This window comes from Pongo abelii, chromosome 3 (assembly GCF_028885655.2).
Source record: "Pongo abelii isolate AG06213 chromosome 3, NHGRI_mPonAbe1-v2.0_pri, whole genome shotgun sequence".
Lineage (NCBI taxonomy): Eukaryota > Metazoa > Chordata > Mammalia > Primates > Hominidae > Pongo > Pongo abelii.
Window position 1 is genome coordinate 11,879,853 of NC_071988.2, and position 14,934 is coordinate 11,894,786.

The following is a 14,934-nucleotide window of genomic DNA, read 5'->3' on the forward strand; positions in this document are numbered from 1 at the left end:
ATAATGAGTTAGGAAACTATGATACTTGGCCAGTTTAAGGGCTTCCAAACTATGCTTTTGTTTTAAATGATGGGAATACATCTGATAGAGAGAACATAAGAAAAAACTCAAAATCATGGACTCTCTGAACAAAAAGAGAGCCTCAAAAAGATGCCATAGTTTTGAAGTCTTGTCAGCTGAGGCAATGACTATTAATTTACTCAGCAAATATTTTTAAACATCTTCTATATACATTCACCGCACTAGCCTTGTTAATTTATAGAAACAGACATAATTCCTGATTTCAAAAAACATCCATTTCCATGCCGAGCTATATCCATAAACACATGGAATGCAACATGCTAATTGCTGTAATGAATGGGACCAGGTAAATGTAGAAGAAGCACCTTGCTCCACCATGTGAAGAAAGACTCCAGTAAAAGAGAACATGTGAGCTGGCTCTTTGAAGCAGCAGAAAGGGCTGACTGAGCAAGTTGACTAAGTGGAGGGGGAAACACTGACTTGACAAAGGGAAGGAAGCATGGCAAAACCCATTGTGTCTGGAGAACCTGTTATTTATATGTCTATTGAGCTCCCAGGATGCATGCAATACAAGAGTGAATAATAGAGTAAAGTCTCTGCTGTCATGAAGATTTCATGTGGCTGTGGAGGAGGGGCAGCATAGATAATAAACAAACAAACGATAGAGGTATTTTTAGAAACCAAATATGCAATATAAAAAATGAAATGAGCTAAATGGTGTAGTTGCAGCAGAACTATTTTATTTGGGAGATGGGAGCATCATCATGGAACGTGTCTTTTGGCCATGACAGCCAAACCCAAAAGTTAAGAAGGATTCTTAACATGTGAAGACAAGGGGGTTGAACACTGACCAAAGGGAGCAGTGAGAGAAAACATTCAGAGACTGGAACTGACCTGGAAGACTCAAGACATAGGTCGAAGGCCCACATGGGTAGAGATTGTGAGTGGGGGATTCGGTGGAAAGAGAGATGATCAAAGAGAGGAGCAGTGGCCAGATCATGTAAATCCTACAAATGTTTGACACAGTAGAGGCACAGAGTGGAGAAACTACAGTAGTAGCCAGCAAGGCAGATTATAAAGGGCCAACATGCTTCACTGTGAAACACCTGTGTGATAGTGATGTTTATGTGTGAACTAGGCCACAAGGCGCCCATATATCTAGTTAAACATTATTTCTGGGTGTTAGTGAGGATGTTTTCCAGAAGAGATTAGCATTTTATTTGGTGGACAGAGTAAAGCAGATGACCCTTCCCAACTAGAGTGGGCAGAATCTGACTTACTAAGGACACAAATATAATGAAAAGGCAGAGAAAGGTTATATTTGTCCCGCCTCTGCCTGATAGCTTGAGCTAAGACATTGATCTTTTCCTGCTTTTGACATTCCCTGGTTCATGGGCCTAACTCAGACTAGAATCTTCACCATTGGCTTTCCAGCTCTCAGGCTTTTGAATTGTACCACTAGTATCCCTGGATCTCCAGTTTGCACATGGCAGAATAGAAGACTTCTCAACCTCCATATTTGTATGAGCTAATACCTTATAATAAATCTAGATAGACAGATAGATGATAGATAGATAGATAGATAGATAGATAGATAGATAGATAGATAGATAGATAGATAGACAGACAGCTATCTCCTATTGCTTACATTTCTCTAAAAAATCCTGACTAATACCACCCGGAAAACTGCAATGTTATTCCCCTCACTGTAACTGGATACTGATATAAAGGAGCCAGACTGTGAAAAAGCTCTAACTTTAGTTTTGTTAGACAGTTGATTCGATGAAACGCTATGACCCAGATAGTATCCAGCCTCTCAATGTCTTAAAAATAGCCTATAAGGGATGTTTGCAACAGACAAAATTTGGGATTAAGCATCAATAAATTGTCTATGTGAGGCTGAAATCCAAACCCAACAGTCATCCAGAAAGAGGCAAATTCACAAGTTTTTTTTTTTTTCTTTCTTTCTTTTCACAAGCCCCCTGGATACAGAATGTCCACTGTGAGCTAACCAGGAGAAAGAAATCTGGCTTTACAGTGCGTGTAATCTGGAGAGCAAGGAAAGAAACATTTAAGCTGTTATTCAAACAAGTTTCATTCCAATTACTACTTTCCTCTCTGTCAGAATCAATTATTCTCAATGTTGACATGGCCATTGCTTGTGGAGGTGATTGGAAGATCTGCTTCCATATTTTTCTCCTGGTGTTTTCTCTTTTCTTCAGCTGTTTTTGGTTGTGGGTTGCTCTGTAGCGTTGTTGATTTTCCCACTGCAGCCAGCACCACAGAGTTGTTTTTACATGGCCATAAAATAAAATGAATGTACACAGGAAAAGGAGCTTTGCTCCAAGTCAAGTACAGGACAGCTTAGCTTAACATGCACTCAATTTCACAAGCAGAGACCTGTCTGAGGGACCTGTTTACTCTCATTGCTTACAGACACAGTGACCATTTGCTTTGTGACATCCCCACACCTACAGTGGGCCCCAGCCAGACAAGGACTGAGAAGCCAACTCATTTTTGCCTTGTGACAGTGGGAGAAACACTGATCTCCCAATGACTTTGATGGGCTAATTGCAGAAGCACACTGAATTAATCACACCACACCACCGCTGGGCGCCTGTCAGCACCTCCATGACGCTATCAACTGGGGCTGTTGAGTCTACATGAAATAGAGAAAAGGGAAGTGAAAAGAAAGCACTTAAGTATTTCCTAATATGTGGCTATTAGGCTGAATTTAACCACTGGTCAAGCAATCAGGTCAGATCACTTTTTACTCTGTCATCTTGAGTTGTCTTATGTTATTCTTTGCTTGTCTTCTGAAAGCCAAGCATGAGTTTCAAAATGATGGCGAGCATGATTAAACTTTAAAAAAATTTATTCAGCTGAACTTGAGAAACATTTCTGAAAATTATATTATTTCCTGAAAATTATAATGCCCTAGGGAATTCAAGAAATATAAGTTAAAACTCAGTACGGTGTTAGGCAGAGAGATGTGGAAGAGTCAAGGGCACCCATTCTTTGTTTTTATGTTAGAGCCAAATAGAATTTATTTCTATCCTCTGCTTATTTCCTGATTTTATGGCATTCAAGACTTTTCTCATAGAGTTGTTAAATAATAGAATTTATTTTTACCAGCAGTCCAACATTTACATGTTCAGATTATATCCATTAAAAATACCACTGTTCTTCAAAGTTAAACACCCCCGGTAGCATTTCTCTTTGATGTATTCCAATAAGAATCATTTATTCCTAAATTTTTTAAACACTCAAGGCCAGGAATTATACTGTGTTCTCTTGATGATTTATCTCCAGCACATAGTAAGTGCTCAATAAGTACCTGTTTAAATAAATGTTGAATGATAAATTCTTGAGATGCAACCCAACACACCTCCTAGCAGCAGATCATAAAAGACTGTATGTATCATTGTTATTCGGTATACACACAACTTTGGTTCCAATTTGATTCAATTCATCAAATATGAATCATGCAGTTGAGAAACAAAACATCAAAGATGATTATAAATGTCTGGATGACTAAACCAATGGTATTGTGATTCACTTACTTGTAAATTCACTAGGGTTGACTGGAGGTGTTCTTTATGTAACATGTGACTTTGTCTGAGAGCACATAAAAAATTTGTATGATAGATGCCATATCAGAAACTTCCCTAATTGTTTTGCTAAAAGAAAATATAAATCTCTCTCCAAAATGGAGAGGAAAAAGAAATTAGTTCTAACTGAGGAACTGGGGTAAACTCCACCTAGGACACGTGAGCAGCATCTTCAAGAGTAACTCACCAAGCAGAGTAGTGAAGGAATAGTGTTCCCAACAGAGGGATTAGAAAGGTGAAGGGATAGTTACCTCTCCCTTAATGTTGTCTTTGCTTTTCAGTACCAATATCACTCTTCACAAACTTGACACTTTCCTGTGTTTATTTAAGATCCCATGAGCTTTTGGTAGAGATGATGCTTCTAGCTTTAATATTTGCATCCCTCATGATAGAAACAGATATCTCAACCACATAGCCAGGATAAATCCAAGCCCCCCTGCCAGCCTAGGAAGTATCATAGCACACATAGGTGTTCAGGAGCCAAGTTCCTTTATGTTCTATCAATGCTTTCTTCACTTCCCCACTACTTCTAGCACCACAATGATCAATCTGAAGCCTTCATTCCTGCAAACATTTCTAGCAGCTCACAATACTAGTTTATAAGATACTTGGATATGACACTAAACGGGTGGTTTGTGATCAGATTACCAGGCTGTGCCATCTATACCATGACTTTCCAAACTACTCAAATACTAGACACACAAAAATACATATTTCCTTTTGTTTCCATGTGACAATGCCTCTTCAGCGTTACTAGTTTCTGAGCCTCTGGGTATTGGCTTCCAGAATCACTGTAATTCTAATCCTGTACCCTACTTCTTAGCATCTTACTTTCAGATACTCAGTAATTAATGAGGATTTACTACACAACTCCACCCATTTCTTGTAAAACTGGCATAACTAACAATTAATCAACATAGTTATTCAACAAAGATTTATTGAGTGAGAACTACATGCCAGCTCTGCTCAAAGGCAGGGATGCAAAGAGCAACAAAGCAGAATTAGTCCCTGGTGTCTCACAGTTTATAGCACAATGGTCTTCTACATCTTACTGAGTAAATTTCTCTTGAATATCTTCTGTTTTATATTGGTTTAATTGATTTATCCCAGTTCTGAAGGCTGGGAAATACAAAATCAATGTGCCTGCAAATTCAATGTGTTGGGAGGGCCCTCCTCATTTTGTGAAGATGGTTGCCTTCTTGCTGTATCCTCACGTGGCTGAGAGAGACAGCATCTCTCTTATGCCTCTTCTTACAAGGGCATTAATCCCATTTATGAGAGTTCTACCCTCATGATCTGATTAGCTTGCTCCAAAGGACTCACCTCCAGATACCATCACAATGGAGATTAGGACTTTAACATATGAATTTGAGAGGGACACAAACATTTAATCCATAGCATTCTGTCCCAAGTCCACCCGACATTTATCCTCTTCTTATATGCAAAATACATTCATTTAATCTCAACAGCCCCAAGAGTCTTAACTCATTTTAGCCTCAATTCTGGTCTGAAGTCCACAGTCTCATGTAAATATCATCTAAATCAGATAAAGGTGACACTTGAGGTTTGATTCACCCTGAGACAAAATTCCTCTCCATTTGTGAACCTATAAAACCAAACCAGTTATGTGTTTCCAGAATACAATGGCAGGACAAGTGTAGGATATACATCCCCATTTCAAAAATGATAAACAGGAAAGAAAGATAAATAGGAAAGAGGTCTCAAGCTAGTTCAAAACCTAGCAAGGCAAACATTGTATTTTAAGGCTGAAGAACAATTTTTCTTGGCTCTATTTTCTGCCTTTCAGACCCACTGTGGCAGAGTTTCTGCTCTACATCTCTGGAGGTAGGGGTCTGGTCCCCAGGGCTTTGCCCAGTGAGGGATGGGGTGTCCCACACTCATGACTCTGGGTGGCCTCACCCCAAGGCTTTTTGTGGAGGCTGCCTGGCCTGCCGAAATCAAGACGATGGTTTTCTCTTTTGAAATCAAGGAGGTAACACTGATGATTTATTAATCACCTTTTATGGCTGTTTGTCTTTTGTCTTGAAGAACAGTGCACATTCACAGTCAAATAACTCTATAGTCCCTTCCTGTAAAAATCTAAGAAGTTTGATTCTCTTCCTGTATCCTCTCTCATCTCAGTTCTCTTTCATTTAAACTGGCAGTGTTCTGCTCAGGTGACTGACTAGGGCTTTGATTCACACCCACACAATCTCCTTATCAAATGGTTGACCCACCATGTCCTTGGTGTTCTCTTCCAAACATACTTTCTCATTTTTGTATAATATAGACAAGCTAAGAAGTTTCTAAATCTTTCAGTTTTGGAATATTTTTGTGTAACAATTTTGTCTACAATTTATTTTTCCCTTCTCTCATTTTACTATGAGCAGTCACAAGGGCCCAAGCAGCTCCTTCAACACTACACTTGAAAAGCTCCTCAGCTAAATGTCCAGTTTCATCGCTTACAACTTCTACCTTCCACAAAACACTAGAACATAAACATAATTCAGCCGATTTCTTTACCACTTTACAACAAGGATCACCTTTTCTCTATTGTCCAGTAATTCATTCTGCATTTCCACCTAACACCTCATCAAAATGGCCCTTACTATCCATATTTCTGCCAACATTCTAGACATGGTTATTTATGTGTAACTTTCTCTACAGCTTTCCTCTTTCTTTTCTGAGCCCTCACTCAAGTTGCTTTTAAAAGTCTCTTCATGGCAATATCAGCTTTTACAGCATGCAATTCAAGACTCTACCCTTTACCTAGTTCCTAAGCTACTTCTACATTTTAAAATATTTGTCATAGTAGCACCTCTACTCTCAGTACCAATTATTGTCTTAGTCTGCTCATGCTGCTATTACAAATAGCATAAACTAGATGGCTTAAGCAACATTTATTTCTCACAGTTCTGTAGGCTGAGAAGTGCAAGTTCAAGGTGCCAGCAGATTAAATGCCTGGTGAAGGTTATCTTTCTGGTTTTAAAACAGTTGTCTTCATGCTGTATCTTCACATGGCTGAGAGAGATGATCTCTGTCATGTCTCTTCTTATAAGTGTACTGATCCCATTCATAAAGGGTTCACTCTCACGATCTAATTATTTTCAGTGTCCTCACCTTCAAATACTTTGGAAATTAAGACTTCAACATATAAATTTTGGGGTGATAACAACATTCTGTTCATAGCAAAAGGTATAAGAAGGATTGACTGATGTCCACAGTTTACTTAAGGTACATTGCTCTCCAAAAAGTTTATTCCTGTACACATACAAGTACATAAATATACATAAGTATAAATATGTACATATACATTTTTCCATTTATTTATTTTTGCCAAATGTCTTTTTTTTTTTTTTTTTTTTTTTGAGATAGAGTCTTGCTGTCACCCAGGCTGGAGTATAGTGGCATGATCCTGGCTCACTGCAACCTCCACCCCCTGGATTCAAGCAATTCTTCTGCCTCAACCTCCCCAGTAGCTGGGATTACAAGCATGTGCTACCAGGGCCAGCTAATTTTTATGTTTTTAGTAGAGATGGGGTTTTGCCATGCTGGCCAGGCTGGTCTCAAACTCCTGACCTCAAGTGATCTGCCTGCCTCAGCCTCCTAAAGTGCTGGGATTACAGGCATGAGCCACTGCACCCAGCCAATTTTTGCTAAATGTCTTGGTTGACATTATGAGCTTTGATAGTATTGGCAAACTTGGAGAATTATGGAAAATTGAGTATTTTTCCCACATAAACATCAAAATTTTTCTATATTAAATAAGCTATTTTCTGAAACTCTTTACTTACGAGATTTTTTTGTACATTAATGAGTTGACTTTACTTGAAATAGCCATCAGAATTATAATTGCAGTCTCCTAAATTTAATATTTTTAAATTATTTCAAAAGAATATGACTCACAGCAACTCAAGGAAGGAATAAGTGGAAATCTTTTCTTATAGGCTTATATGTTGTATACATCAAAAAAATAAAGTCACTTAAAGAGAAAATGATGGGGAGTCTTTTGAGGCAGTGATGTTAACTGTCTTTTTCACATCTATAGCCCTCCATCTAGTATTTTAAGCACTTAAATTTATCAATTTATTAATTGTGAAAGATATATAATTCCTTGTTATTAAAGCTGCTGTTACATTTTTAGTCTCCAAACTTACAAGCATGTGCTGTGTACACATAGACACATGAATAGTTTCAACAATAGGTACAAGCAAACCTTGCATGAATACCATTATTTAAAGATTTTGAATTTTTTTTAAATATAAGAATCATTATTATTATAAAAATTAAAACTTTATTTGATGTTCTTAAAATTATTGTATGTCTTTGAATTGTTTATGAGTTTCATAGAAAAGAAGGGGAATGGGGCTTCATAATTCTTTGGTGCTCATAGTCCCTGAAGTTCTTATTTTGGCTGTCTCTCCACATTTTTTTCTGCACGAGCTCCTGCTTCTTTCGTCCTTTGAATTGGAGTTTTTAGACTGTTTTTGCTGTCAAAACACCTAATTTGTATGTTTGCAATGCCTACTAAGAGAAGCTCTCACAACCTGAAAAATCTCTGCACTAGCACAATGATTAGCCACCTCTGAAATACCCACTGAGAAACCCAGAAGCTATATGTAGTCTTGTCCCAAGTAAAAGGAGGACCTCCAACCCAGTGGTGTTTATTTTTCCTTTAATCAACTAGTGAAGCAGCACAGACATACATAAATGCCAAGGGTCTTCTCCCAAAGCAGCAGCAAAATGAGGTTAGAGATGCTGGGAGGATCCCCTGGTGAGTCCTGGCAAAGTTTGAGACAGTCCTGGGCTTTCTCATGTCTGAGCTCAACATTCAACAGCTCACCACAAGGCCGTCCCAGTGAACTCTGTCCCATCGATATTGGACATTACAAGAAAAGATAATAATCAGTCTTACAGGCCTCTGTGGCCTGGGAAGGATGGACAAGGGTATAAGCTGCTGGCTACCTAAGGTTGCAAGGACAATGAACAGGCTGGTATCACTCCTGCTCTTTGATGGTTTCAGGACAGACTCACAGAATCACAGAATCGAAGAGGTGGAATGCAATGAACCATCTCTATGTTCCGTTTCTCTGTTGGTTTTCTGCCAAAATGACCCCTTTGATGGAACCTTACCAATTTCTAAGGCTGCTACTTTACTTCTTTAGTAATTTTAACTGCTAGGCATATCTACTTAAATATAACCTAAACTGACCTTGCATTGCTCATTATTTTGTCCTGTAAAGGTAAAGAGATGAGAGCTAGTTTCCATAAGAAGTTATCAACTATTTGAAGGCAGCCATAATCCCTCTTCTCTCTGGGCTAAATGACTACATTCCTCACCCTGCTGCAGCCTGGTTTCCGCCCTCACTAAAAGTGCTCAAACTGCCACCCTTACCTCACTGAACTCCTCAGATGCATCCAGCAGGCATAATTCGTTCCTCCTTTGATGTCTCCCTGGACAAGGCTTTCCCAGTTCTCCGCCTACAGGGAACCTGTTCTTGGTAGGCCTTCCTCACTGGCTTTTCTGCTTTCATCACTTCTTAAGCTAAGGTGCTAGCCTTAGCCCTCTTTTCTTCTCACCAAAAAAGAACCCACCTCAGTGACTACATCCATACTCAGACCTCAACTCTCATCTAAACGTTAATAATACCCAAACTTTATTTCCTGTTTGAAAGTCACATGACCATATCCAACTTCATCAAAAACGCTCCACAGGGGCCTCAAGCTTAATATAATTACAAATTAAAATAATTAGCTTTCTCATAAAATGAGTTCTTTCTCACCTGTATTATTTTCCACTTCCTCTGTCTTCTCCAACTTAAATGGCTCTACTGTCTATCTCTTCAATCACACAGTGAAAAAGAAAAAAAGAGAAGTTATCCTTAACCTATGTAGTTTATCAATAAAATGCTAGCCAATAAAGAAGCAAAGGTGGACGTTAAAACCAAAATTCCTGATTCCAAGCCAAATGGCTTTTCTTCGTACATTTTCTTTTGGTATTTTTTTGGTATATTCATCTTTGTATGTTTACTCAAGTAAACAAAGGCAAATACAACTTTTCAAGGACTTTCAGATAAAATTGATTATATGTGACCAGATTCATTTCAGGAACCTATAAAATGTATACTATTTTTCATTCGATTCCAGTTCACATCATCTTCATATAAATGTAGAGCTTTGGTACATACTACAATTGGATGTGAAGTCTATTTTTGTCAATGAAGCAATGAGGCAAAGTTCACAGCTGAGGACAGGCACACTTCGCCAACAGTTAGCTTAAACAAGGAGAACTTTGACACTTGTAGTAAGGAAACCTTTTCATGAATTGCTGCTTTATTGAAACATTGCCTAGCAGATGCAGTTTAAGTGGAAAGGGAATTTCTGCTGCTGTTTATAGGACTGTGGGGGTCAGAGGCCAACCAGGGCCTTCTGAAAATGGACTGGAAGAGCTTGCCTCTTCTAAGACAGCCCCCATATTTTCACTTATGACAAATATTTGGAAATTAAATAATTATGTTAAGGAAGGCATGATGCCTTTTACAGCCTGAAATCCTGAGGGTTGCCATGGCTGTGAACTTCAGAGTTTCCACAGCATTTCTAAATATTTGCAGAGAACCATTTCCTGTTTCAAGAATGACAAAAGTCTAACTTGAAGAGTGAACATTTTAGTGCTGGTCAATTATTTCAGAAGAGTTGTACTTTGTTAAAATCCACACTCAAATATGCTACAACAACATTTTGGGCTTGGGAAAGTTTTCTCGATCTAGGAAGCTCAAAATAAAGCCTGAATGCTCCATCTTTAGAGCTTTCAGCAAGGGTAAGATAGCATAGCGGAACTATTACACAGGATGCCATTCTCTGCAAGCAAGTGGTGGAAATTAGACATAAAATCCTCTATTCAGGAGAATACAACCTGGCATTATCCTAAAATGTGCATGATTAGGTGAATGCATTCAGATAGAATAACACGTAGGTGAATACATTCAGATAGAATAACATTTCCTCCTCACTTCAGCCTCTTAACCTTCAGCCACCTCTAAAATGATTTCGTTATTCAGATTTATAAAATTTAACTTATATTTGCCTCCTTTAGCTGCCAAAAATTTTCAAACTGTTGCTAGGATCTACTAGATATTCTGGGGCCTAACTGTTGAGTTTCTCACCGTGGCATGAAATACCAGATACATTCACTCTGCAGACAGGAAACAATAGTTACCATTTATTCAATGACTTCCATGTGTCATATTCTATATAAACCTCTTTGCAGATATCATCTCTTTAATTTTCATAAGACCTCAGTGAGTCAGAAATTATTTTAAATTTGTGCATACTCTGCTAGAGTCCCAAAAGGATACAAGACGAATAAGATGCACTTAAATATCTTCTTTGAAGAAGTATTTTAAAACTAAGAACAGTTAGATAGATTTTGTCAAAAGCATACAGCCAAGGAGTAGCTGAGTTGGACATTTTACTTAAATAGATCCAACTCCGAAGGTCAGACTATATCCCTCACACCATCAGTAGGAACTGCAGCCAGCAGAAAAGTGACCAGGGACCCATAGGAGAAGTGAGGGTGGGAGCACAGATCATGAATGGGGAGAAGCAACTGCTGGCTGAAAAACACAGAACCAGGAGACAGAAAAACCTCTTGCTTGTATGTAATTGATGTAGTGCTTCCCAATGGGAGTACTATTAGCATTTTGGATGAAACAGTCCTTCATTGGACAGGACTGTACTCACATTGAGGAATGTTGCTTAATGCTTTCCCCAAACACTTAATGCCAGCATCATCCCTCATCATTGATAAAAACAAAAAACACCTAACATATTACCAAATGTCCCTTAATGAGGTAGGGCTGCTTAGAGGAAGTGGAATTATAATCCTAAGCATTATAGGTAATATTACTTTCCTCTTACAGATGAGGAAACTCCAAGTTCAAGTGTAAACCTTTGGAATGGAATGTATCAGTGAATAACATTAAATGTTAGGCCTTTTCCCCAATGACACCATCATCCTAAGTGCCTTGACATTTCTCTTCTTGCCAAGATAATAATCTCTTTCACACAAAGGTCATTGTGTAGACACATACACAGATCCCTAGCTTTCTAGAGCAGAACTTGTGTCTTCTACATACTGCAGTGTGTTCTTCTCATTATAGGATCTCCAATAATCAATTACTTAATTTTTAATTTAATTGATTAAGGACAAGATCCTAACTAAAAGCAACCCAACACAGGTCCATTTCGATTTGGGAATTTTAACAGGAAAACTGCATGAAATATGTGGTAATCTAGGGCATATTAAAGGACACATTTTACTTAGGAGGGGATTGAAGCAGCATTGTGATGGTGAACAAAAGAAAGTCTTTGACATGGAAAAGACTTACAAAGTGGTCATGCTTAGCTGGGCCAAATGGCTTGTGTTATTTCCAGGTGGAAGTATATTGCAGGGTTTCTGTAGCACCCTGGAGGTACAATTGGGAAAAAATTGGAGCAATCTGGAACATCTGTCTCTAATCAGCATGGCCCTGCCCTTATCCATTTCTGTTCTTGTCCAGGAATGGTAGAACATGACCATGTCCCAGCTCCAAAGCCTCCACTATAGCACATGTTTCTAATGAGTACTTAAGAAAGCATGAACTCCCAGCGAACACATCACAAAGACATGAAGTAAAAGGTAGATTCCTCAGAGTGAGCTGGATTTTATTAAAGCAAGGGGGGGAGTGCTTGCACCCTCTCTAGCACACTTAGTGCATACTCCAAACCATCTCGTTCCCCACTCAACTTTAACTCAGCCCCTTATTACCAGCCAGACTCCCATCTCTAGTGTCCTTTATTTATCCTTCCTCTTACTCAGTCCTCCTTCTTTTCCCTCTTTGCTGGCTAGTCTATGTTCTCCCACCACCACCACCCCAAATGCATGCTTTGCCCTTATCTGCCCCACTTTTGCCCTAGCAGCAAACTCCTATGAATGGCAGCTTCCAGGCTCCCCGCCCTCTAATTTGCAGGTGAGTACAGCCATTGAAAGATCCAAGCAGGAAATCATGGGTTAGATAGACAGAATGGAGGGGGGCCTTAATCTCCCCTGCTTCCTCCCTGGCTGTCTGCTGTGGTCCAGGCAGTGGCTCTATACCTCTCTTCCCTTAGGCGTTTCTTCCTCTATGATTCAGGCTCTTACCGGGCTCTTTCACAGTTTCCTATCTTTGCCACTTCAGACTCGGGAATAGTAATGGCTGTCAATCATTGCTAGTCTCAGGATGCCTTCACTTTTCTAGCTGGTTTCCTTAACCCTGCCTACACGTGGCTAAATGGTCTTCCGTCATTAAAAATCTCTAAGTTGAACCATCTGAGTCAAATTTGTTTTTCTGTCCGGACTCTGACCCACGTATCCTCCCTCCTATTGCTGTCTATGGTGCCTTGGAACTACCCATCTATAATCAGCAAATTCTACTTGATCCTTGGTCTCCTCCCAGAACATTTACTCTACTGTCTTATCTAAAAATCTACCTGACTCCGACTTCTGAGTTCACTTCTCCTACAGTGTTTTCAAGTGAACCATCTTTTATCTCATATCTCATGTGGCTTAGGAGAGGGCTGGCTTGTCATTATAGCTTCTAGGTCATTATCCACCTCACAGACACCAAAAGCAAAGGAACTCCCATTGCTTATAAAGGTCAGGCCATTCTGTTTTATCTCCATCATTGCCAATTTGTTGCTGTCATCTACTGACCTCCGAGTCAACTTCCCTCATTTATTAAAGCCTTTAGCTGTGAATTTAATTATCTTGTTCTCATTGCCACTGACATCAGCCTTAATTCATTCATCTCACAAAAATTCATTGAGTACCTGTTGACAGACCATGTTCTAGTTGCTAGGGATACAGTGTTGAACAAAACAAAAAAAGGAAACATTTCTACTTTCACATACTTGTGTGTATGTGGGAGAGGACCTTTGTGTCTTAGCCTAAACAGGGTCAGGCTGACTATGTGAAGGGCTCCCCCTGGAGTTGTACAACACAGTGGCCCTGTTCACCTCTCCATTACTCACTCTCCTAATCTCCAATGACTTTTCTTTCCACTTGACTTTACATATTCACTCTCATGGGTCATAAGCACGGTGTTGTCACCAGGACCTGCACTTCATTCAAAATCTTTCATTTAAAGATTGAATTTTCCGATCCCCATTTCCATTCTTGGGTGTCCTTGCTCTAGTGACCCTCCTGTCAGTTCTTTACCCTCACTAGACCTCCAAACTACTGAACTCACTACTTTCTCACTGTCCCTTAGGTTTCTTCTGTCCTTAGGACAGATGAGAGAGCTGAACCCAAGACTCAACATTAAGCCAGAGATTCACAAGGGAGCTGAAGAGGCCCCAGGTCATTGGTGCTGATTACAAGACTTCCTGCCTTTGTCTGCCAGGCAGCCTAGGGGTTACAGTGCTTTGTGATGTTGTGAATCTCTTGTTCAACTCTTGGCAACTCCATTGCCTACGTAACTAATGCTCTGCAATAATATCCTCTGCTTAAATACTTGAAGTCAGTTTTGTATTTTTCATTAGATCTTGACTAAAACAGAAATGCCCAATAAGATTGAAAAGATGTCCAACTTCAATAGTATCAGAAAGAAATAAAAATTAAAACCATACAGCAACCAAATTGACAAAAAGTAAATAACAGTTCACATAGCTACAGAATTAAGAAACCCTTATACTCTTCTACTGGGAGTGTAAATTAAAATAACAAGTTTAGTTTGAAAAATGATTTAGCATTATTTTACATTTGTGGACATTTGCATAAGCAGCAGGTATAAATCATATTACTACGAGAAACTCTTGCCCTCAAGCAACAAAGTCTTTTATAATAATTAGTATATTTTTTAAAAGTTGATAACAAAATACAAAGAAAGGAGATAATCCTAATGACTATAATGACCATTACTAATAATAAATATGGCAAATTATATATATATAATATATATATTCTCTAAAATATTATAAGACAGTGAAAATGACTGAAATATATAACTCCTTGCACAAAACATAGTTTATTCTGGGAAATATAATCTAGAGTAAAGAAGTCAATGAATATACAGAATATCTACCATTTATAAAAAGCTCAAAAATAAGTGACATGAGACAACACATTGTTTATTTTATATATATATATATATGTATATATATGGCATTAGATTATTTTATGAAAAAGGAAGAACAAGGATAAACACAGTGATTACCTGGTCTTGGTTACCATGGAGTTGAGTCAGGACAGGGACCCACAGGTGCATGGAAAGGCTTTGTTAATGTA